This window comes from Macrobrachium nipponense, chromosome 15 (assembly GCF_015104395.2).
Source record: "Macrobrachium nipponense isolate FS-2020 chromosome 15, ASM1510439v2, whole genome shotgun sequence".
Taxonomy (NCBI): Eukaryota; Metazoa; Arthropoda; class Malacostraca; order Decapoda; family Palaemonidae; genus Macrobrachium; species Macrobrachium nipponense.
This window is the reverse complement of record NC_087208.1, coordinates 17,865,803-17,889,089: the sequence shown is the minus strand read 5'-3', so window position 1 is coordinate 17,889,089 and position 23,287 is coordinate 17,865,803. Positions and strand designations below refer to the sequence as shown.

Here is a 23,287-nt window from a genome sequence, read left to right as displayed (position 1 = left end):
ACCAGCTCCATCCTCTCAATCTCTCTCTCCTCTCTCTCTCTCTCTCATCTCTCTCTCGTCTCCGCTCGGTCTCCTCCTCTCTCTCTCTCTTCTCTCTCTCTCTCTCTCTCTCTCTCTCTCTGGTGAGAATTTTTAATTGGCTTCAAAGGGAAGACTAGGGCCTGATTGTGGCAGCAAAGTGAGGAGGATGATTGGAATAGCGTGTTAGTGGAACTTTGAAAAGTTTTAAAACTACATTGGTTATTTTCTTTTTCATAGTCTAAATAGTAAAGGTAATCTCTCTTAGCTTATTTTCATATAAATTGGTCATCTCCATAAGTGAACATTGTAGGATAGAAATAGAACCTTTCTTTTATTAAATTTGTTCTTGCCATTCTAATGTGAAAGGAATTTTAGGTTAGTTAGATTTGATTTATAGATAGGCTATTCTTTACTATTCACATGTCAATTTATAGTCCTTCTACCCTAATAGCTTGGACTTTTTTTTGGGGTGAACGTTTATAGTTGTTTTTTTATTTTACAGTGTTTTAGTGATTGGAATTTGGTACAGTTTTCATCTATAAAGATGAGTTCAACCAGGTAAATTGGGGAGGAAACGCTGGTGGAAAGGTGGGTTCATTTTAGTTATAATTTTGCAGTGTATAAATTGGAGATGAGAATTTGCGTTGTTACCGTGTCAGCATGTTACTAGGTTTTTATATAAATGTTAGATATATATCAGATTTTTTTTTCTCAGTCATTAATGTTGAATGTTTATAATATTGTCATCACACTTCAGTATTCAATGGGAAATTATGCTCAATATTTGTTTTATACAATATGCCACTTTTGTATCTGCATTTATATTAATGAATGATTATTTAAATGTAACATAAGCAAGAGATTCTGCGCAGCTAAGGTTGGTTACTTGTTTTTTAATGTTTGCATAGTTTTTAGTTGTGTGTACTACATCAATTTCTATCTTAATTCTATTTGTCCTTTATTGGTTTCCATATCTGTACATTGTGGTATTTTGCAATGATTCCAACTTCATATTCTTTGATTGTCAGGATTACAACTAAAACATCAATTTGGTAATTTATATGCATACTGAAAAAGGCAGCGTCTTCATGAGTTGTCATTTTTTTTTTTTTTTCTGTTTTAGGTCCCCATTGTTGAGTTTAGAACTGATTTGCTTATTTTATGGTGTGAAGTTGTTGGTGCTTAGTTGAATTATTAGTTGACATTGCATCCTATGAAATTTGATCAATATATTGAAATTTTGGTAGCAGGCATACATGATCATATCATCAACATCATGTAACAGAGGATAAATTACCATAATGCATCACAGTTACTTAGCACCTAGGTTAAAATAACATTGCTTAATTTGGCTTAATTTGGAATTGGATATTTTAGGAACTAATCTAAAGGGCGATTGGTTGTTAATTCAAGAACTTAAGATAAAACTATCTTCTGATAACACCAAACCTCAGATTAACATGAAAAACTAGACTATGTGAGGAGGCAGATGCTTTGCTACATAAAAATGGGGAAAGTTATTTTTGCTCTTGCTCTCTCTTTTCCCTATGATTTATCTGAGACTTCTTTTCTTTTTCTTTCTTGAAATTATTAGTGTTATTATGCATTCACAAATTTTTTTTTTCTGAATAAGATCAGTTAAATGTCTAATGTTTTGTGTTCTCTGCTGTGAGAACAGAAGGAAATAATGAACTTTTTCTTCAGCCACATTGTTGCTAGTTCATGATATAACTATGTTTTAGATGCCCTTCATATGATATGATTATTTGTGAATACAGTCTCCCCCCCCCAGTTTTATGTGTTTCACATTTCTGCGGTCCACTTTGTCGCCTTTTTTTTTTTTTTTTTTTTTTTTTTTTTTTTTTTTTTTTGTTTTTTTTTTTTTTTTTTTTTTTTTTTTTTTTTTTTTTAACATTATGTATTATATTCACTTTTTCACTGGGAAATTTCACTATCTTGTGGATTTTTTCTATTGACCATATTTTTTAAATTATTGCTAATTTGCTTTTTTCTTTATTTATTTATTTATTTTTTTGTACAGCAACAGTATTTATTCACTAATTACTGTATTTATTCATATTGTGTATGTGACTAAATACCGATGCTTATGATAAAAATTATTTACAGCATACTTAAAATGTAGTTGTGTATGTATTAAGCTCATTCCAGGTTGGGCCCCATACTGAGCATAATAGGTCTCTCTCTCTCTCTCTCTCTCTCTCTCTCTCTCTCTCTCTCTCTCTCTCTCTCTCTCTCTCTCTCTCTCTCTCTCTCTCTCTATCGTAAGATGTATTTGAAATATATTGCTGTAAAGATTGTTGATGATAATGCATATTGAACACAGATAAAGAAGAATTTGTTTTTCTTAGCTGCCAATAAAATGGTGATAACAAAGGACATAATGGACATACATTGATGAATTATATATTGGTGGAAAGGCCAGGAAATTCTACATAGAAACATATACACGTGATTTTTGCTGCTTAGCTAGGTGAGATAAAAGATTATCATCAGTGGGTAATGAACGTTTTGACACAGGTCTTTACAATTGTGATCAGTGGGTCTAAAGAAGGTCTTCATAAGTACTCCCCACCCCAGGCAATTATTAATTATTAATTATGAAAATTTAGATAATGCATAATTAATAATGAATAACAGGAAGGTTTTTACAGTTAATCACAATATCTTGTTGGCATCGGGAAATGTCCCCGAGTTCTTGATATTTGAGGTTGTGGGGTAGTCTCGAATAATGAGTCGTCCGGGGGGGGCCTGCCGTGATGTCGTCTTTTTTCTGGCCCCTGGGACGGCCTTGACCATGTCTCGGAATGTCGGTTCCTTTGCATGAGGTCTTGTTTTGTGGAGGAATTCTCGGACGTGTGCTGATCTCTTCCTGGGTTTCGTTATCCATCAGGAAAGCTGGCTATAATCTGTCGATGGATACCCAGTTTTGCCTGTGGATGTCAACGAGGTAAGCCTTGGAGTTTCTTGGATAACACGGGATGGGCCTCTGTGTGTGGACTTTTTCTGCAGGAGATTCTTTGCCATTTGCTTTTGGTGCTGTTCAAAGTAATTCCTAGCAGGACCCAGGGTAGCTGCACCTTCCAATTTTTGGTCAGGTTTCACTGTACCATCAGTGCCGCTTTTAACGAACGGTGGGCCCTTTACATTTCATTCCGTTGGCTGCGGGTTGTTTTATATGCCATCGTCCCTATGGAGTGTTTGTGCCATTCAGTTTGTGCCAGGGAGACCCAGAGTTCTGACAGGAATGCCGGAGCCCCTATCCCGTAGTGATATTGACCGGCACGCAGAAACGGCTTATCCAACTTGATAGTAGGGCTTCTACACAGGCCCTTGTAGATGCTTCTGGCCATCTCGTAGGCCGGTCTGTGACTGTTAAGAAGGTAACTGGCGTCCCCTGATTGGGGCAGAGGTCCTACAACGTCAATGTGAATGTGCCTGAACCGTCTTCATGGTTAAGGGAAGTCTCTAATGCCTGATCTTGCTTGTCTGGCACAGTATGCAGTTCTTTGCCCATCTCCGCATGTCCTTTTTTGATCCCGTGCCACACAAACTTCTCGGTCATCTGGTGCGTTGTTGTATGTCATGATTTATTGGAGAGGCTGTGGATGATGTCGAATACCTTCTTCCGTTGTGATGCGGGTATTAGGGGTTAGGAGCGGCCTGTGCTGGTGTTGCAGAGAAGTGGCAATCCCTGCCCTCCTACTAGCATGTCCTTCCACTTCAGCACGGTGAGTGCCGTGCAGTAAGCTGGCATTTTGGGGTCTGCGGCTTGTTCCTTCGCCAGGTCCTCATAGTCCGATGCCCAGGTGGACCACATTTTATTTTCAATCCTTGACAGTATTGGCTACCAGGTTCTTCATTCTGGGGACATAGATAATGGTGCATCCGAATTCGGATATAGCGGCCAAGTGCCGCTGCCTGTCTTGCCGACCACACGTCCCAGCTTTCATGAAAGGCATGTACCAAAGGCTTGTGGTCTGTCTGGATGGTGAAGGGGTTGCTATCTAGGAGGTATTTGAAGTGGTAGATTGCCAGCAGTTCCCTGTCAAATGCACTGTAGTGGGCTTTGGGCAGTTTCAACTTGTGGCTGAAAAAGGCGAGCGGGCAGGGTCACTATCTGCTCCAGTACGGCTCCTCAGGCCACGTTGCTGGCATCGGTGGTAAGTCTCGGAGGGGTGGTGGGGTCCTGGTAGGGTAGGGTGGTGGCTCTGGCAAGGGCTGCCTTCGTCTGCTCGAGTGTCCTCTGCTGCGGCATTTCCCACGTCAGCGTCTTCAGTTCCCCCTTCAGAACCTTGGTCAGGGGATACATGATGCGGGCGATGTCTGGCACGAATTGTTGGTAGTAATTGACCATGCCAAGAAACTCCTGCAGCGACTTGATTGTCTTCGGTGTAGGGAAGTTGTTTACCACCTCTGCCTTGGAGACCATGGGGCAGACACCTATCGGGGAGACCTAGTGTCCCGCAGTCCACATTCTCTACTCCAAAAGAACACGTTTCGAATCTGACGATCAACCTGTTTTCCTGAAGGCGTTTCAGCATGGCCCAGACATGACCCAGGTGCTCTTCCAGAGACCTGGAGAATATCAGGATATCGTCCATGTAGCAGAGGCAGAAAGGTAGGTCCCCCATGGTGCTGATCCATTTTAGTATATATTTTGGTGCCGAGTAGGGCTCCTGTTAGGTCCTGCATATTTGGCAAGGGGTAATGGTCAGGTGTTGTCACCTGGTTCAGTCGACAATAGTCCCCACATGGCCTCCAGGAACCGTCTGGCTTCTTACTATGTGAAGGGGGGATGCCAATGGGTTTTGATTCCTTCTTGGAAATACCCATTCTCTCCAGTTTCTGCGAATGCTTGTTCATAATCTTGGGGTTTCTTGGGCAGCAGGAAGCGAAACTTGGCATGTCGGTGGACCCTTGGTGGTGATGTGGTGGTAGTATGCTGTGCTTGTGTGTGTTCCCAGCTCCTGCCATAGCTCCAGTTTGAAGATGTCTGGGAATTGTTCCGATACTAATACAAACCCTCGGTCCTTTAACAATAGGAAGGTAACTATCGGCAGCTGGGACTGGTCGTAAGCTTCGAACAAGGGGAGAACGGTAGTTAACTGCTTGTCCGGTCGTGCGCTGAAGCAGCCGGCGCGCAACCAGGGCGGTGAAGAATCACTTTTGCTTTCGGCCGTGGTGTGACAGGACGTGTTTCGTCATCGCTCTGCCCGCTATTTTTTCGTCGTGTGCTATTTTGGGATGTTACAATTTCATTTCTTCCGACATGGTTTGTGTGTGGTTCTTGAATGAAATTGTAAGTACTTTGTTTTCATTTTTCATTGAGTGAAGATTAATTAATCATGGATCAAGAAGAGCTTTCGCCGCGCCCACCAACTGCCCGTAGAGTGTGTCCCGGGTTGGAGGGCGTAAATGCGGCGGATTCCGCTCTTACCCAGATATTGATCCTCATGAGTTATGTTTCGGTGTCGGGGGCGAGATGCTCCCCGAACCGAACCATGTGATGTATGTGTAAATTGGTCCGAGGCGCAGTGGGTGCTGTACGAGGGTAGGAAGAGGCGTAGGTTGACCAAGGAGTCGTCGGAAAGCTCTCCAGCGACTCCTTTGGTTACGGATACCTCGTCATCCTTCCTGCCTCCAGCTCAACGATTTGCGCCTTCCCCTGCGGGGGGGGTTTGGGGGCGGAGTCCTTCTCCTCACTCGATCCGTCAAGTGTGGAGGAGGGTGCCCGATACCCGGATGTGCAATTGTATTCGGGGTCTTCCGTCCGCTCTGGGTGGGGTTCGTTCCTCCCCCAGGCGTGAGGGTGCCCCTCTAACTGACCCGACTGTTCCTTCCCTCAGGTGTGCCTTCTGTGAGTGACGACCTTGGACAGGTGTGGGCGTCGTTGGGACTGCAGGGCGCCCCCAGTATCCAGGCTTGATTCAACGGCTAGCGGGGTCGGCAGTGGTAACTCATGGTGTGGTTACAACTACGACCAATACAGTGTCAACACCAGCGTACGCCGCCCCTCCTCATGTGGTGTATACGCAACACATTGCGTCAGTGACTCCAACGGCGTCAATTCATGCCGATCGCTGCCGTGCCTAAGAGGGGCATGCCGCCACCTGGGTTTTATGTGCTGCCGACGCCCGACTTTCGCTGACCCCAAAAACCCAAAGTTTCGCCCTGGATCTACCGCCCGTCCAATGATGAGTTTGGCTGAGATGGAGAGGTCTGTGACGCCGGATTATGCTGCCCGTACCTGCCGTACCTGCAGCGAGTGTTGCTGGCCCAGCCCCTCGCGCCGCTCCTACGAAGCGCGCGGTGCGGGACTCTAATGTTGATGTTGCTGCTGGTGCTGGTCCTATTGGTGCTGGTCCTGCTGCTGCTGGTCCTGCTGGTGCTGGTCCTGCTGGTGCTGGTCCTGATGGTGCTGGTCCTGCTGCTGGTGTTCCTGCCGCTCCTGCCGTGCCTGCCCCTGCCCACGTCGCGTCTCGTCATGGAGGTGCTGCACCGGTCTCAGGTCTTTCCGGACAGGATCAGTCGGGGCGTGTTGCTTTCGGCAATTGGCCCGACTTTTCCGTGGATGGAAGACCTGACGTCCGTCCTGAGAGAGCTGACGAAGAAGAGGAAGAAGAAGAGGAAGATGTCGTCGTCGTCTTCATCGTCTTCTTCGTCGTCTGTTGCCGCCTCTTCCCCTTCGACTTCTAAGGCTTCCAAGCCGAAGAAGAAGAAGGCTGCCTCCTCCCCCCCTAAGAAGGCTCCTACGGGACCTTCGAAGGGCCCGTCTCGCTCTGGCGTGACGGGGGGTGCTTCTGCTGGTCCTCCTGTTCCCTCGGGAACGGGGCGGGCCCCGTCTCCTCTTCTGAGAAGAAGAAGACGGGGACCAAGGATGTGCTGGCTACTGCTGGTACATCCGCGCCTGGTCTTAGTAGCACTGCTGCTAAGTCAGGTACCGGCTCGACTTCTCGTTCGCGAGAAGGTCCGAGTGTACGGTCTCCTTCGGGCGACCGTGCAGCCAACGTCAAGACGCCTGAGCTTGCTCACCGTCACGACAGAGGCACGGAGCAGAAGACTGTCGAGAGTCGCGCAAGTGACGCTCGCCAGGCCAGCGGCCGCTCTCGTAGCGACCAGCCGGTACCTCGGGTTGACGTGACGGTCTCTGACCGGCCACGGGTTGAGGCTGAGAAGAGGTCCCCTCGAGCCAACGGCACCAGCTTCGGCTGGTACCAGCGGTTTGACGTGCCGTGAGGACGCTCACGTCTCACCGCGAAAGCGAGCTCTGCAGATCACCTGACCGCCGCTCCCACAGGGACCGGTACGGAGACGGTGGCCAGCAGCAGCTCGTCTGACGCACGAGATCGGGGTCGACGTGCTCAGTCGAGCCGCTCGCCACAGGTGAGCGGCACGACCAGCCTGCAGTACGATCCCCACCGCGGGTTGGTGATCGCTGCAGCCCCCCACGTACGCTGGTCCTGCCACGAACGGGGGGGGAGCGTCAGGTCTGTCTCTCCTATACCTTCAACTTCCTCGGGCTACACCGGGAAGAGCGAGGTACCCAGGATGATCGTGAGAGGTGCGCCGCTCACGATCCCGCCACGACCGCCACGAACCAGGCATGGTTGTAGGACCAGCCAGTCGTACGCGCAAGTGTTTTGGAGGCGACCGTCAGGGTCTGTTGCTGTTCCTCCTTCTGAAGGAGGAGGGTCTCGAGAGCTGCTCCTGTTGGAGGACTGGACGGTCCTACTCCTCAGGACGCTGTAACTCCTGAGGATCCAGAGGAACTTTGCCCAGGTTATTGCGCTGATTCGTCAGCACAAAACGACCTGGGGGAAGGATCGCCGCTACCACCCATCTGAGCCCACGTCCCGGCTCGAGTCATTTTGGGGGCCCGAAGAGGGAACCCAAATTGACGGTGGGACTGCCGCGATCGGAGCTTGCAGACTCAGTCCTTGACCAGGTGGAGTATTTCGTCTCAGGACGGGAGGACTCACTTAAGTCAGGACGGTCTTCCAAGCTACTTCCTCCTCCTCTGCAGCGACAGCGGAAGTTCTACGTGCCATCAGTAGATCCAATACCGCCCAAACAGGTTAACCGGAGCTAGCTAGGCTAACTCCAGGTGTGTCCCTGCAGCAGCTCCTGTCAGAGAACCTATGGTTTCTTCGCAGCAGGAGGCACTGGGCCTGGAAGCTACCGCTATGGCAGCTTTTCCAGGCCAGTCTCTTGGTTGGATCTGTGGTCCCTCACAGTATCCAAGGTCGCGGCCGACGCCGGGGGCGCTGCCCTCGAAGAGACGACCCCGACTTCAGGAGACTGTGCCAGTCTGGAGGTAGGGCCATCTCCTACCTCGCCCATCAGACGGCAAACCTGTGGGCCAACTTGGTTCTCCGTCGTAGGGACGCTGTCCTTACACAGGTAGCCAAGGGGGCCGGGCGTGAAGCGGTAAATGGACTACGTAACGGACCAATGAAGAGTTCCTCCGCTCTCTTTCCCGGAGAGATGGTGGACGCTGCGGTGGAAAGACGGCGCACTGATGACAGTGACCGTCTGGTTCACCAGGCAGTTACGAAGGTTTCTGGGCAACCTCGTACATCTGCGGCTAAGCCTAAGAGTTTAGCTAGCGCTTCCTCGGCTGCTAAGACGGCTGCTCCATCGAAGCCCCGCCCCGGAGGACTCTTCCTGCCTGCTTCAACTTCTAGTAAAGGAGGCCGTAACCAGCCCTCCTCCCAGCCCTCCTTTCCCCGAGGAGGTGCTGGGAAGAAGTCGAAGCGAGGTGGGAAACGCTAGGGACGGCGTTCCCCCTCACCAGCTGCCGGAAGTGGGGGGGGGTGCCTGGCGAGCCATTGGGCAACTTGGCAGCGCTACGGTGTCCGAGAAACCTGGATAGTAGACGTCCTTCGGGAGGGATATCTACTACCCTTCGAATCTCGGCCACCCCTCACCTCCAACCCCCGGTCCATCTGCAGACATATGTTCTGGATCCTCAAAGGACGACGCTCTTCGGCAAGGAGATCAAGACCATGCTGACCAAACGAGCTGTAGAAGTCGTAGTGGATCGGTCACGGGCTTTTACAGCCGCCTTTTCCTTAGTGGAAAAGGCATCGGGGGGCTGGCGCCCGGTGATAGATCTCTCTCCCCTGAACCGATTTGTTCGCCAGACTCGGTTCAAGATGGAGACGGCACGTTCCGTGCTGGACTCCATCAGGGAGAACAAAAAAAACACTTCATGCTTTCCAGTGGACCAAATGAGGATGCGTATTTCCAAATACCCATCCATCAGTCCTCCAGAAAGTACCTCCGCTTCATCTTCGACGGGACGGTGTACCAATTCAGGGCACTCTGCTTCGGTCTCTCAACCGCCCACAGGTGTTCACGAGAGTGTTCACGCTGGTGTCTGCTTGGGCCCATTCGCACGGATAAGTCTTCTGAGGTATCTCGACGATTGGCTGGTCCTGGCGAGCTCCCGCTCGCAGTTGCTGCAGGACAGGGATCGACTTCTAAAGTTTTGTCGCGATCTGGGGATCGTGAGTAAACTACGAGAAGTCCGATCTCGAACCCAAGCAGAAGATGAAGTACCTGGGTATGCTGATCGATACGGTAGCAGCTCAAGTCCGCCCCGCACACTTGAGGATCAGCAAATTCAGGGAGGCAGCCGGCCGGTTCCTGTCTCGGCAGGAACAGGCAGCTCAGCAATGGCAAGTCGTGATCGGCCACCTGTCGTCACTCGAGAAGTTAGTTCCTCACGGACGTCTTCACCTGCGGTTTCTCCAGTGAAGACTAAGGGAGAGTTGGTCACAGGTAAAGGATCCACCTTACTTCCCCGTGTCCATCACGGAGAAGGTGATAGCAGGACCTAGCCTGGTGGGCTCGACGACAGGAACCTCTTAAGAGGAGTGCCCCTACGCTCCCCCCCCGCCCCCCCCGGAGTGCTGCTGTTTTCAGACGCATCGACCGAGGGATGGGGCGCATCACCTGGAGGAGTTTGCTGGCTGCAGGTGTGTGGGACCTCACGACAAGCACCTTCACATCAATGTCCTGGAACTCAAGGCGGCGTTTTACGCTCTCCAAGAGTTCCAAGACCGCTTGATGGGACACTCAGTGGTGTTGATGTGCGACAACACCACGGTTAGTGGCATACGTCAACAAGCAGGGGGGCCTAGTGTCTCTCCCGCTACACCAGTTGACGGTGCAGGTGCACGAGTGGGCCACGGCTCATTCGATAGAGCTGTCAGCACGCTACATTCCAGGCAAGAGGATGTAGTAGCGGACAAGCTCAGCCGTCGGGATCAGTAATAGGGAGCCAGAGTGGTCCCTACGACCCAGAAGTTGCGGAAAGGCTCTTCAACCTGTGGGGGCGTCCAGTCATAGACCTGTTCGCCACCCGCACACAAAACAAAAACTCAAGTTTTTTGCTCAAGCCGTGCCGGACCCATGGGCAGCTGCAGAGGACGCTCTTCAACACCCCTGGGACAACCTCTTCGTTTACGCCTTTCCTCCCTTTTGTCTGATTCGGAAAGTGATCAGCCGAGCGCTGGTCACTCCCAATCTCAGGATGATCCTGGTGGCTCCCAAACGACCTCAAGCCGTTTGGTATCCGGACCTGCTGGCTCTTCTTGCAGAAGAACCGAGAGAGATGCCCCACTGGCACAACCTTCTAGCCCAGCCACACGTAGAGCGTACCACCGAGCAGTCCAGTCCCTACAACTTCACGGCTGGCTGTTATCCACCATCTCTTGCGAACGAGAGGCTTTTCTCGCAGCGCAGCAACAGAGATGGCTGGACACGTCAGACAGTCCTCTGCAGCTGTGTACCAGGGGAAGTGGGCCGTCTTCTGTGGTTGGTGTCGTAGACGGGTCTATCTCCTCTCAGAGCCACTCTTCAGCAGGTAGCGGATTTCCTCGTATTTCTTCGCCGAGAGAAGCTCCTCTCAGTACCCACAGTTAAAGGATATAGAGCTGCACTGGCACTCGTCCTGAAACTGAGGGGACTGGACATCTCGAACTCGTTCGAGATCTCCTTGCTAATGAGGAGCTTCGAAAGGTCTTGCCCACCCCAGGGAGCTCAGGCCACCTGAGTGGTATGTGACTCTCGTCCTTAGGAGTTTGACTCGAAGACCATTCGAGCCACTCCGAGAGTCGTCAGACAGGGATCTGACCCTCAAGACCCTCTTCTTGCGGCCCTGGCATCGAAGCGAGTGACGTAAGGGGCTTCATGGTCTGTCCTTCAATGTTAAACATTCCAGGGGCTGGGGATCTGTGACGCTCGATTTCGTCCCGAATTTCGTAGCTAAGACTCAGAATCCGTCGATCCCTGACGACAGGTTCGAGTCTTTCACAATCCCCTCCCTAATGGATTTCACCGACAACGATACGGATGAGAATGCTTTGTCTGTGAGGGCGCTACGGCGCTATCTGAAGAAAACTCGACACCTCAGGCCTGAGTGTCGACGCCTCTTCGTTAGCACTGTTACCAAGAAAGAAGTATCCAAGAACACGCTTTCTTTCTGGCTACGTGAGGTGATCAGGAGAGCGTACGAGGCTGATGGTAGTGACGACATCCGTACGCTCCGACCGAGAGCCCACGAAGTCAGAGGTATTGGACCCTCTTTGGCGTTCCGCAAGAAACTTCTCCGTGGCGCAGGTCCTGAAGGCAGGTGTCTGGGCCAACCGACTACCTTCACGTCCTTCTACCTTCGTATATTGCCCACAAGTCCTTGGATACTTTTTTTTTTTTCCTTGGGACCTGTGTGGCTGCTCAACACTTGTGTAAGCTTACCCAGCACCCAGCATGCAGAACAGCATCGATTCCTGGTGTGACTGTAGGAATGAATGGTTGAATGAGAGTGCGACTGCTTCTCTTCTCCATCTTTCTCTCTCTCTACGTGTGGGCAGAGGGTCACGGTCGTCACCATGCTGGAAAGGAATCCGATGCAGGTAAGCTACTCAACCGAGCCCCAATCTATCCCTTTAGTTAGTTAGGGATAGAAGCAAATATCCTCCACTCCCTCCAACAAGGGGGAAGGAGTGGATGCCTACTTGAGACAAACCCATAACTTTATGTTGGCTCCTGTACAGGAACAAGTTCTTGCAATGCTGGTACGAAGAGATACGCTTGCCTCTCTCTTAGTACTTGGCTCAGAGGTCTGACCATTGATCCTGCGGTGCACACCCCGATCAATCGGACAGAGGTTTGGATCCCTCCCTTGCTCTTACGACCAGGAGGCATTCCAAGGTTGGTTACGGAACACCAGTCTGTTCACCAAAAAGACTCAGATTCCACCACCAAGAAGTGAGTCTTCCTATTGTTAAAGGACCGAGGGTTTGTATTACGTATCGGAAACAAATGACAATTTGTCGAAATTGCATTTTTCCTACTATACAAACCTGAGGTCCTTTACATATAGTCCCACCTCATCCACCACCCCTCACTCTGCAACTTTTTGCATGGGCCTAAAGCAAAAGTGATTTCTTCACCGCCCAGGGCGCGCGCGGCGCGCACGACCGGACAAGCAGTTAACTACCGTTCGTCCCTTACCCTTGTTCGCGAAGCTTACGACCCGTCGAGCTGCCGCTAGTTACCTTCCTATTGTTAAAGGACCTCAGGTTTGTATAGTTAGGAAAAATGCAATTTTCGACAAATTGTCATTTCGTGCAGGAGGGGCGCTGTATTTGGACGACACTGCAGCATATCAGCGGGGTTGAATATATCCCGGGCTGGTAGTGAGAGGGCGAGAGTGGCAGTTTCCTTGGTTTAGAAGGCGTTTACAGCCGACGTCCACCAGCAGCCGTGTTTGTGCCAGAAAAATCGGCATCAGGAGAGGAACCTGACGTCCATGATGACCAAGGGCCATTCGTACTTGTGGCCCAGAATGGATATTTTGTGGGTCTGGGTTCCATAGCAGTGGATGGGGCTTCCATTTGTGGCTACTAGTGTGGCCATGGCATTGGGGGGGCGGTTGCGGTTCTCTCTCAATTGCGGAAAGACCGACTGCATGGCACCCGTGTCTGTCTACCAGCATTGTGGCCACTGTTGTTAGGGTGCCCAACGCGCACTGCGTTTTTTGGGAACTCACAGGAGCTCTGGAGTTTCTGGCAATTTTGCCGAATTGTTGGTGGAAATAACACTGTGGGCTAGAGTCGTCCATGTCCTCTGCTGCTGCAGCGGCGCCTGTATTCTTTATATTGCGTGTGTATCCCCCTCCTTGATCTTCTCTTCTATCAGGCTGCAGGCTCTGGGTGCTGCAGTGTGCTTGGAGGCCTTGGAAGTGTGCCTGCCTCCATGGTTTGCTCCCTCACCTCCTGAGGAAGGTGCCACAGGAATATTTCTCGCGATAGACTGATCTCCCTTCTTTTGCCGGATTTGTTGCGGTCGAGCAGCATCAAGAGACCTTGTAGTTCATCTCAGGCGTCCTTGGGCGATGTGTCCCCCACAGGCTGGTTCATCAGGTCCTGGGAGCATTGGGCTCTTTCTGGGATGGGCATGGAGTTGATCTCGTGAGCTTCCTGCAAAGATCTTCATATTTTGATCTTTTCCAGCTGCATGTCTAGCCAAGGTGTAATTTTATTTAACACTTCCTCGGGCAGCGTCGACAATGGTGATATCTGCTTTGATTTCTTTATCTGTGACCTTGGCTACGCAGAAATGTACATTGGCCCACAGGAACCATGGCGTGATGTTTAATCGCCTGAGTTATCACAGTTTTTGAAGGAGAGAGGGGGATGCAGAGGATGTGTGAGTCCTTGGTTTGATTTTCGAGTTCTGTGTGGTTCCATTAATGACTTTCTGAATACAGTCGATGTGGATTGTAAATGAGAAGGCCAAACCTTTTGAACACGCCAGAACATACTTGCGGAGGTACGCCGTAATTAGTCCGTTGTGGCGTGGATGGTCCGTTTTTTAGGAGGAAGGAGCTTTCAGAAGACTAAACTTTGTTGCCATATATGATTCCCGTTAAAAGCTTCTGAAGTAGCGTGGCATAGTGAGTCCATTAGTGGCGAAGCCAAAACCGCTGTTTACAACTGGGTACTGATGATTTATTACCAGGGCACGTGATATACATAGCAGTGTGCGGACAGAAACGGAGTGCCTGACCCCCCGGGGTCTGCAACTCGCGCACACACAAGAGAAGAATGTTTCTTAGTAGTCAATAAAATGGTGATAATAAAGGACATAATCGACATACATTGATGAATTATATAATGGCGGAAAGGTCAGAAAATTCTACATACAAACATATACTACATGTGATTTTTGCTGCTTAACTAGATGAGATACAAGATTGTGATTAGTGGGTAACGAAGGTCTTGACACATCTTTACAATCTAGATGAAGTAAAAGATTGTGATCAGTGAGCAAAGAAGTTCTTTACAAAATAATTTACAATTATTTTAAATATTGAACAACAGGCTTTATCATAAACAAACTTTTCTCTAATATCATTACAAATACATCTTATGAGAGAGAGAGAGAGAGAGAGAGAGAGAGAGAGAGAGAGAGAGAGAGAGAGAGAGACCCCTATTATGCTCAATTCTGGGCCCAACCTAGAGTGAGCTTAATAGATACTCAACTATATTATTAGTATGCTGTAGTAAATCATTTTATCATAAAAATCCGTAGTATTTAGTCACATACACAATATGAAAAAATTCAGTAATTAGTGAAATAACAATGTTGTTATACAAAAAAAAAATGTGATAATTTGAAAAAGATTAATACTTCAGTGCTATGAGAGAAAATGGCTTTGTATATAGTAGAGGGGTAACTTGATCAGTTGTCAAACGTTATGCAAGACTGATTTATTTAATTTATTTTAAAGATTTATTTGTTTTAACATTTATAGATATTTTGTTGTTTACATTAGTATTAATATTTTGAATGAGTAAATCATTGTTATAAACATTTTAGGGGGGCAAATATACTTAAGAGTAACAGTTGTAAAAGGGTACTAATCTAAGATGTCTTTGGATTTGGGGATGATGGTTTGGGTTGTATTTTTGGTTGAAATATTAACTTGTGTTAGTATAACAATTTAGGGTATATTTTTGTTTAAACTATCAAGTTAAGCCATGAAATGTTAAAATACAGTTTAGTAACATTTTAGTTTATGTTACGGGGTATTCGGCACTTAAAGCCAGTTATAAGCATTTTTAAGGGAGGGGGTTATTTTTTTGCATTTCCGTGGCAGTTCTGGAACCTAATCCTGTGAAAAAGTGGAGGAGCACTGTATTTCAAGTCTAATCATCCTAGGTGGTCAGGCATTCGACGAGCATATTGATAACGTCAGTTCATACTGTTTTAGAGAAGGAAATTCATATGGTGTTCAGAGCTGGACGATGTTCATATCAAGTGCAAAATATATTATGCTACTTTTTTTTTATTTTTATAATAAATGCATACATATACTTTTATCGATTAAAGGAACAATTTTAATTCTTCCAGATTGTACAGCATATCCACGAATCATGAACCTTGCTATAGTGATTTTAGTAGGATATTACTATAAGTTGATAGAAAAATGTTTTGGAAGGAACTTATGAATTTATTGGAATTCAAACATAAATTTCCATGATTAGCCTGAATATATCTAAATTTATTTTATCAGTCTGAAAGCCCATGTTTCATACATACAGACCAGAAGTGAAAAGAAGTCTTGAATATGAAAAGGATCTTTAAGATTTGGGACACATCAAATTCTGTTTTTATATCTAAAACAACTGTTGTTACGATACGTAATACAAACCCTCGTCCTTTAACAATAGGAAGGTAACTAGCGGCAGCTGGGACGGTCGTAAGCTTCGAACAAGGGGAGAACGGTAGTTAACTGCTTGTCCGATCGTGCGCGCGCCCGCGCGCCCGAGAGGTGAAGAATCTCTTTTGCTTTCGGCCGCGGGTGTGAAGGACGTGTTCGTCATCGCTCTCTGCCCGCTTCATCGTCGTATGCTTTGTTTATATTGTGTTTTCTACTAATGGTTTGGTTTGACTTGAAAATGAAACTGTAAGTACACTGTTTTCATTTTCATTACTTAATTATGAATCAACATGGAGCTATCGCCGTAGAGACGGCGATTTCCGCTCTTTTCATGAATTGAACCTTGAATTATGTCTCGGTGCCGAGGCGGCGCACTCACGCCGAGTCATGTATTTTGGGCGAAATGTGTAATTGAAAGATGTTAAGTTTTACTCTTTTTTCATTATATTTTTTGCCCTGTGCGTTCGTTGCCGAGAGCTTGATTGCGCTCGGCAAGAGCCTCTTATTTTTTGTGATGAATAGAATGCAATGAAAGTGGATTCGCAATGCAGTTTTCTTTTCATTTTCATTTATTAATTGCATCAAATTTAATTTTGGATCAATTTCCGCTCTTACCCGGGAATTAATCCTTACGATTATTGCTGTGAAAGTGAAAATAGCAGTGCAGTATTGTTCATTTTCATATAATTTATGATAGCATCATATTATTATGGATCAAGTTTCCGCTCTTACCGGGAATTGATTTTTTTCCCTCTAAGTTCTATGAAGTGAATCGCAAGTGCAGTATTCTGTTTCATTTTCATATTACTTTTCACTGCTGTGCGGGGGTAGGGAAGCGAAGGTCTGCCAGGAAGTCGTCGGAAAGCTCTCCCGCGACTCCCTTGGTATCCGAGTCTTCGTCTTCTTTCCTGCCCCCTTCCCCCCCGCTCAGCTTCCTCGTATTTTGTTTTTGGGTCTTCCTTCCGTTCGGGTGGGGGCATGTCTCCCCCCCCGTGCGTGAGGGAACCCTCTTACTAATCTGTCTGTGCTACCGCAGGTGCTACAGCCGTGGGAGACGACCTTGGACAGGTATGGACCACTGCGGCTGCAGGGCGTGCCTAGCATCCACGATCTGCTGCAGAGTCTAGCGAGGTCTGGGCTGTGACCTTGGAGTGGTCTCCACTACAACCTTCACGGCCGCTTATGCTGCTTCCCCCGCTGGTCTACACTCCCCATGCTGTGTCGGTGACGCCGTCTGCCGCTTCTAGGGCCGGTCGCCGCCGTACCGAGGAGGGGTATGCCGCCGCCGCCTGTGTTTTCTTCGTGTTGCCTGCCCCAGACTTCCGCTGTTCCAGCAGCTCGCCCCTGGACCGGCCGCCAGTACCACGCTGGCTGCCGATGATTCTACGAGGCGATGGCTGGGCCTGCCGTACCTGTCGCTGATGTGGTTCCCGCTACTGGCTTGGCTGTCCCTTCTGTGTTTACCGCTGCCGCTGTTCCTGCCGCTCCTGAGCTGGTTGCTGTTCCTGTCGCTCCTGGTTCCTGCGCCTGTCCATGCTGGTCCTGCCCATGGTGTGTCTTCCCCAGTCCCAGGTCCTTCCGGACAGGTGCAGTCGGGCCGTGTTGCTTCGGCAATAGGGCCCGACTCCGGCCTGGATGGAGGACCTGACGACTGTCCTGCGTGAGCTGACGAAGAAGAGGAAGGTGTCATCTTCGTCTGTTGCTGCCTCTTCCCCTTCGACTTCTAAGGCCCATAAGCCGAGAAGAAGAAGGCTGTCTCCCCCCCTAAGAAGTCTCCTTCGGGAACTTCTGGGAAGGGCCCGTCCACCTCGGTGGGACGGGGGGTCCTTCTGCTGGTCCTCCTGCTGGCCCCTTTTTTTCCCCCCCTCGGGAGCGGGAGCGCCCGGCCTCCCCTTCCGTAAGGAAGAGATAGACGGGGACCAGAGGAGTATCGGTTAGCTCGGTACTTCCTCGCCTGGTGCTAGCGGCGATGACCGACTACGCCAGGTTCCGGCTCGGTCTCTCGTTCGCGGGGAGATCCCGAGTGTACGCTCTCCCTCTGGGAGACGTGCAGCCAAGTTTCGGCGCCAGATGTTCGCTCGGCGCCAAGACCACGGCACGGAGCAGAATGCTGGCGAGAACCGCTCAGGTGACTCTCGCCAGGCCAGCGGCCGCTCTCGCAGCGACCAGCTGGTAACCGGGTTTTGTTTCCCCTAAGAAGACTCCTTCGGGAACTTCTGAAGGCTCGTCACATTCCGGTGTGACGGGGGGGTTCTTTCTGCTGGTCCTGTTCCTTCGGGAACGGGGCCCGTCTCCCTTCTGAGAAGAAGAAGAAGACGGGGACCAGGGTGTGCTGGCTACCGCTGGTACACCCTCGCCTGGTCTTGGCAGCTCTGCTGCTAAGGCCAGGCTACCGGCTCGGTTCTCGTCCGCGAGGAAGTTCCGAGTGTACGATCTCCTTCGGGTGACCGTGCAGCCAAAGTTAAGACGCCTGAGTTCGCTCAGAGTCATGACCGAGGCACGGAGCAGAAGACTGTCGAGAGGCCGCTCAGGTGACTCTCGCCAGGCCAGCGGCCGCTCTCGCAGCGACCAGCCGTGACCTCGGGTGGACGTGACGGTCTCTGACCTGGCCACGGGTTGAGGGCTTGGGAAGAGGTCCCCCAGGTCCCCTCGACCGACGGTACCAGCCTCGGCTGGTACCAGCGGTTTGACGTTGCCGCGATGGACGCTCACGGGTCTCACGGCGAAAGCGAGCTCTGCAGGTCACCTGACGCCGCTCCACCCACAGGGACCAGGCGGATACGGTGACCAGCAGCAGCTCGTCTGACGCACGGGACCGGGGTCGACGTGCTCAGTCGAGCCGCTCGCCACAGGTGAGCGGCACGGCCAGGCCTGCAATCGATCCCCACCGCGGGTTGGTGATCGGCTGCAGCCCCCCACGTACGCTGGTCCTGCCAGCGAGCGGGGGGGGAGCGTCAGGTCTGTCTCTCCACTACCTTCAACTTCCTCGGGCTACACCGGGAAGAGCGAGGTAGCTAGGAGTGATCGTGAGAGGTGCGCCGCTCACGATCCCGTCACGACGCCGCACGTGCCACGTATGGTCTTAGGACCAACCAGGACGTACGCGCAAGTGATTGGAGGCGACCGTCAGGGGGGAGAGTGGGGGTAGCGTCAGTTCTGTCTCTCTCTCCGATACCTTCAACTTCCTCGGCATACGCCAGGAAGAGCTAGGTATATAGGAGTGATCGTGAGAGATGCGCCGCTCACGATCCCGTCACGACGCCGCACGTGCCAGGTTGGTCTTAGGACCAACCAGGACGTACGCGCAAGTGATTGGACGGCAAACCGTCAGGGATCTGTTGCTGGTCCTTCTTCTGAAGGAGGAGGGTCCTGGGAGCTGCTCTTGTTGGAGGGACTGGACGGTCCTACTCCTCAAGACGCTGTAACTTCCGAGATTCAGAGTAACTTTACCCCAGGTTATTGCACTGATTCGTCAGCACAACGACCGGGGGAAGGATCGCCGCTCCCACCAGCAGACCCATGTCTCTGCTCGAGTCGTTTTGGGGTTTTTGGGGCCCGAGAGGGAACCCAAACCGACGTGGGTATGCCGCGATCGGAGCTTACCGATTTCTGTCTTGAACCAGAGTCTCTCGTCTCCGGAAAGAAGGCTCTCTCAGTTCTGGCCGGTCGATCAAGCTACTTCCACCTCCTCTACTGCGACAGCGGCGTTTCTACGTGTCTTCGACAGTATTTAAATACTCCTTCGGTCCTCCTGAGAGGTTTCGACCTCGACGAGGACTGGAATGAGTCGGAGGACGGTATCGGCTCTCTCCTGTCAGGTGTCGATCAGCCCCACCCCAGACGACGTTCACAGTGGCGGCAGACCCTTACCTACAGTGAGAGTTCGTAACCTCCTCGGGAAAAACGTTTTCTCCTGACGATACGTTTTCCCAGACTCTGAGAGGCCATCGCCGCAAGGCGATGGCTGCTCCTACTCTTCTCCAACTGCTGTTCCACTGGGAAGGCGAGCGAGTATCCAATTCCTCCCCCATTCCCTCTCTCCTTACGGCTACGAGGGAGGGAAAGGGGAAGGATCCTACAGAGATTTCTTCTGTAGGATTCCACACGTTGGGGACTGCGCTACCAGGGGGGACCTTCGGGTCCTACCTGACGTAAGCCCCGGTCGTTGAGGAGGGATCCTGCCCCATTCTCGATTTCTACGGGAATCGAGAGGACCCACCACCAGCCGATATCGTTTGACGAATTCGGTGGGGGTTTCGCAGACTGCTTAGAATTTCTACGGAATTTCTAGCGCATTCAGAGTGTTTAGAGTTTCTTACGATCTCCAAACACTTAGGCGAGACCACGGTCCAAAGTGAGCGGAGACGAGAATCCCCGATATGTTACACGATAATCGGGAACCTCGCCTATGCTCGAATTCCTGGAATTTCTAGCATTAGGAAGAAGACTGCTGCTGAAAGAAGACTATCTCACAGTAGGCGACCAACCTGGAATAGAGAAGAACGTACGTTTGGGAATATCCAGTTTTGGCTGGAACTATCGTCTTAGTATTCTGTTCACCATTGAAGCTTTCCTTCGAGGAAGACTTCTCCTTCACTCTCTTTAATAGAGAACGAAGGTGGTCGATCTCCAATCCTTATTTTGTTTTCTTGAAGGAAAGAATTTAGGATGGAGATCGTTGTTCAGAATCCTACAAATATACTACGTATATTAACCTCGCGACATGATTCTGCTAAGCAGTTGAATGGTCCGAGGGGTAGGCGCATATCCTGGTTATTCTACGGATTGCGACTTAGACGAAAAGTATTCTAATTGAACTGCAAACCCGGGTTGCCTGCAACCTCCCAGGAGTTTCCAGTTTCAATTCTATATACTTATGGTGTTGTCACAACAACACCATTTTAGCTTTTATATTTACCGAAATTCGTTTCGCTTAAATATAATTGCTCGAGCATATCTTTTTATGCTCGGTGGTTCTAGCCGAACGCATTCCTTCGTGGAAAGGATTACTTGGCAACTCAGGATGACGAGTCAGCGACAGCTACTGCGTATTGAATTGCCCGAGGCATTTCAGTATCAGCTGCCGCTTTGAGATAGACGGTTGTTTATGTCTTTCTCACCGCTTTGATTGAATAACAACCGTATCTCTGCCCAACAATCACGGACTTAAGTCTCTGATTAACGGGGATTCTCGCATACATGAATGACCATCTACTGCTGAGAAACGCTAGTATTCATCGTCTTCGGTATTGCGAGGAATTTTAACAGAGATATCTATTCGACTCTCATCTTTCTTGTTTACCGCACGGTAACAGAATTCTGTAATAGTCTCTTGCTGCATCGTATCCCGATAATGCGAATGATTTTTGCGGAATCTGAGTTTGTCCTCAAAATATCTTGTATTCGGAGGTGTACAATTGTTCATTGTTCACCCCGGATTAGCAGATGTATTGAAAGACATCGCCTACTCCCACACCTGCCAGCTCTACTTCCAAACGTTCAGCCCATGAGAAGCAGTTCTTCAAGCGGCTCTCCCCTGTGTTTCATTACTGAAGAACGCCCCGCTTTCATGCACAACGGACAGCAATGAAATGGCGGTTAGCGTTTTCAGTCATTTGTAAGCACAGGTTTAGAATCTTGAGATTCCTTCTCTCGATTCAACTGGAAGACGTAGGTTGCATTCATTGCCTACCTTCGTCTTCAACGTACATAGTGTTGTTTCTCCTTAAGCTGAGATTCAACGTCTATGAGATTTTCTTGCCATCAGGGACCTCGGTCTTTTGAAGGCAATTGACTTTCGCCTTTTTGAGCTTATGCATTAAGAGAATCATCGCCGCGCCGTCCGGCATCGGTGACTAACAAATATTTTATTTGTTTGGTCTCTCAGCATAACTCTTTAAAGGGCGAAGGTCACGTGACTTACCCGATGCTTGGACAACTTGCCTCTACTGATTCCGAACCAGTCAGTCGGCAGCTGTCAGAGCGTCCGAGGTCAGTACGAACTATGCTGTGGACTTAGTTCGGTGTTCCAGAGCAATCATTACTTCGTCTTAATAGCTTGTCAGTATGAGTACTGTACATAACCAAAGTCGAGAAGAGGGATAGGTCATACGACTATTCCCTTCTTTTCGTCTTAGGTAACTGCATGACTTCTCTTGAGAAGTCAAGCACAAAGGGATGGGGATTTGTGACGCTCGATTTCGTACCGATCTTCGTAGCGAAGACTCAGAACCCTTCGGTAACTGACGATTGGTTCGAGTCCTTCACAATACCCTCCCTAATGGACGTCACCGCTCCGATACGAAGCTATGCTGCTTTGTCCTGTGAAGGTGCGACGGAGCTGTCTGAAGAAACTCGACACCCAGGATGAGTGTGGACGCCTCTTCATATCTCTCGCGTTCCGCAAGAACTTCTCCCGTGGCGCAGGTAATGAAGGCGACCATGGACCGCATGCACCTCCTTCTACCTTCAGGATATTGCCCACAGTTCCTTGGATCTTTTTCCTTGGGAACCTGTGGTGGTTGCTCAACACGTTGTGTAGTTAACCCAGACCCTCGCAGGCTGAACAGCATCGAGTCCTGGTGTGACCGTAAGAATGGATGAGGAATGAGAGTGTGACTGGCTCCTCTTTTCCATCTTTTTCTTACTCTAACCTTTGGGTAGAGGGACACGGTCGTCACCCTGCTGGGCTGGGTAAGGACGAGATGCAGGTGAGCTACTCAATAGAGCACCATCCAATCCCTTTCAGTAGGGATAGGAGTAAATATCCACCACTTCCTCCAACAAGGGGAGGAAGTGGATGCCAAATTGAGACAAACCCATCATTTTATGATTGTCTCTTGCAAACAGGAACAAGTTCTTGCTTGCTGGTACGAAGAGATACGCTTGCCTCTCTCTTAGTATTGGCCCAGAGGTCTGACCATGGATCCTGCGGTGCACACCCCGATCAATCGGACAGAGGTTTGGATCCCTCCCTGCTCTTACGACCAGGGAGGCACTCCAGGGTTGGACGAAACAAAACCAGTCTGTTCACCAAAAAGACTCAGATTCCTCCCACCAAGAAGTGTGAGTCTTCCTAATTTGTTAAAGGACCGAGGGTTTGTATTACGTATCGGAACAAATGACAATTGTCGAAAATTGCATTTTTCCTAACTATACAAAACCTGAGGTCCTTTTACATATAGTCCCACATCATGCACCCTCATCTGCAACTTTTTTGCATGGGCCTAAAGCAAAAGTGATTCTTCACCTCTCAGCGCGCTGGGGCGCGCGCACGATTCGGACAAGCAGTTAACTACCGTTCTCCCCTGTTCGAAGCTTACGACCGTCCCAGCTGCCGCTAGTTACCTTCCTATTGTTAAAGGAGGCCTCAGGTTTGTATAGTTAGGAAAAATGCAATGTTTTCGACAAATTGTCATTTTGTTTTGATGGTGGTAGACTCTAAAATTTTTGTACAGTATTTTAGTCCGCAACAATATACACTGAGATACAATATTTTGATTAGCAAAACAG

The 23,287-nt window shown here is 49.5% G+C and overlaps 1 protein-coding gene across 4 annotated transcripts in view; it reads right to left on the bottom strand.

The window, feature by feature from the left end:
• LOC135227008 (transcription factor CP2-like) overlaps nucleotides 1-23,287 on the bottom strand; it is a 193,976-nt gene that overhangs the window by 142,476 nt on the left and 28,213 nt on the right. The window lies entirely within an intron of this gene.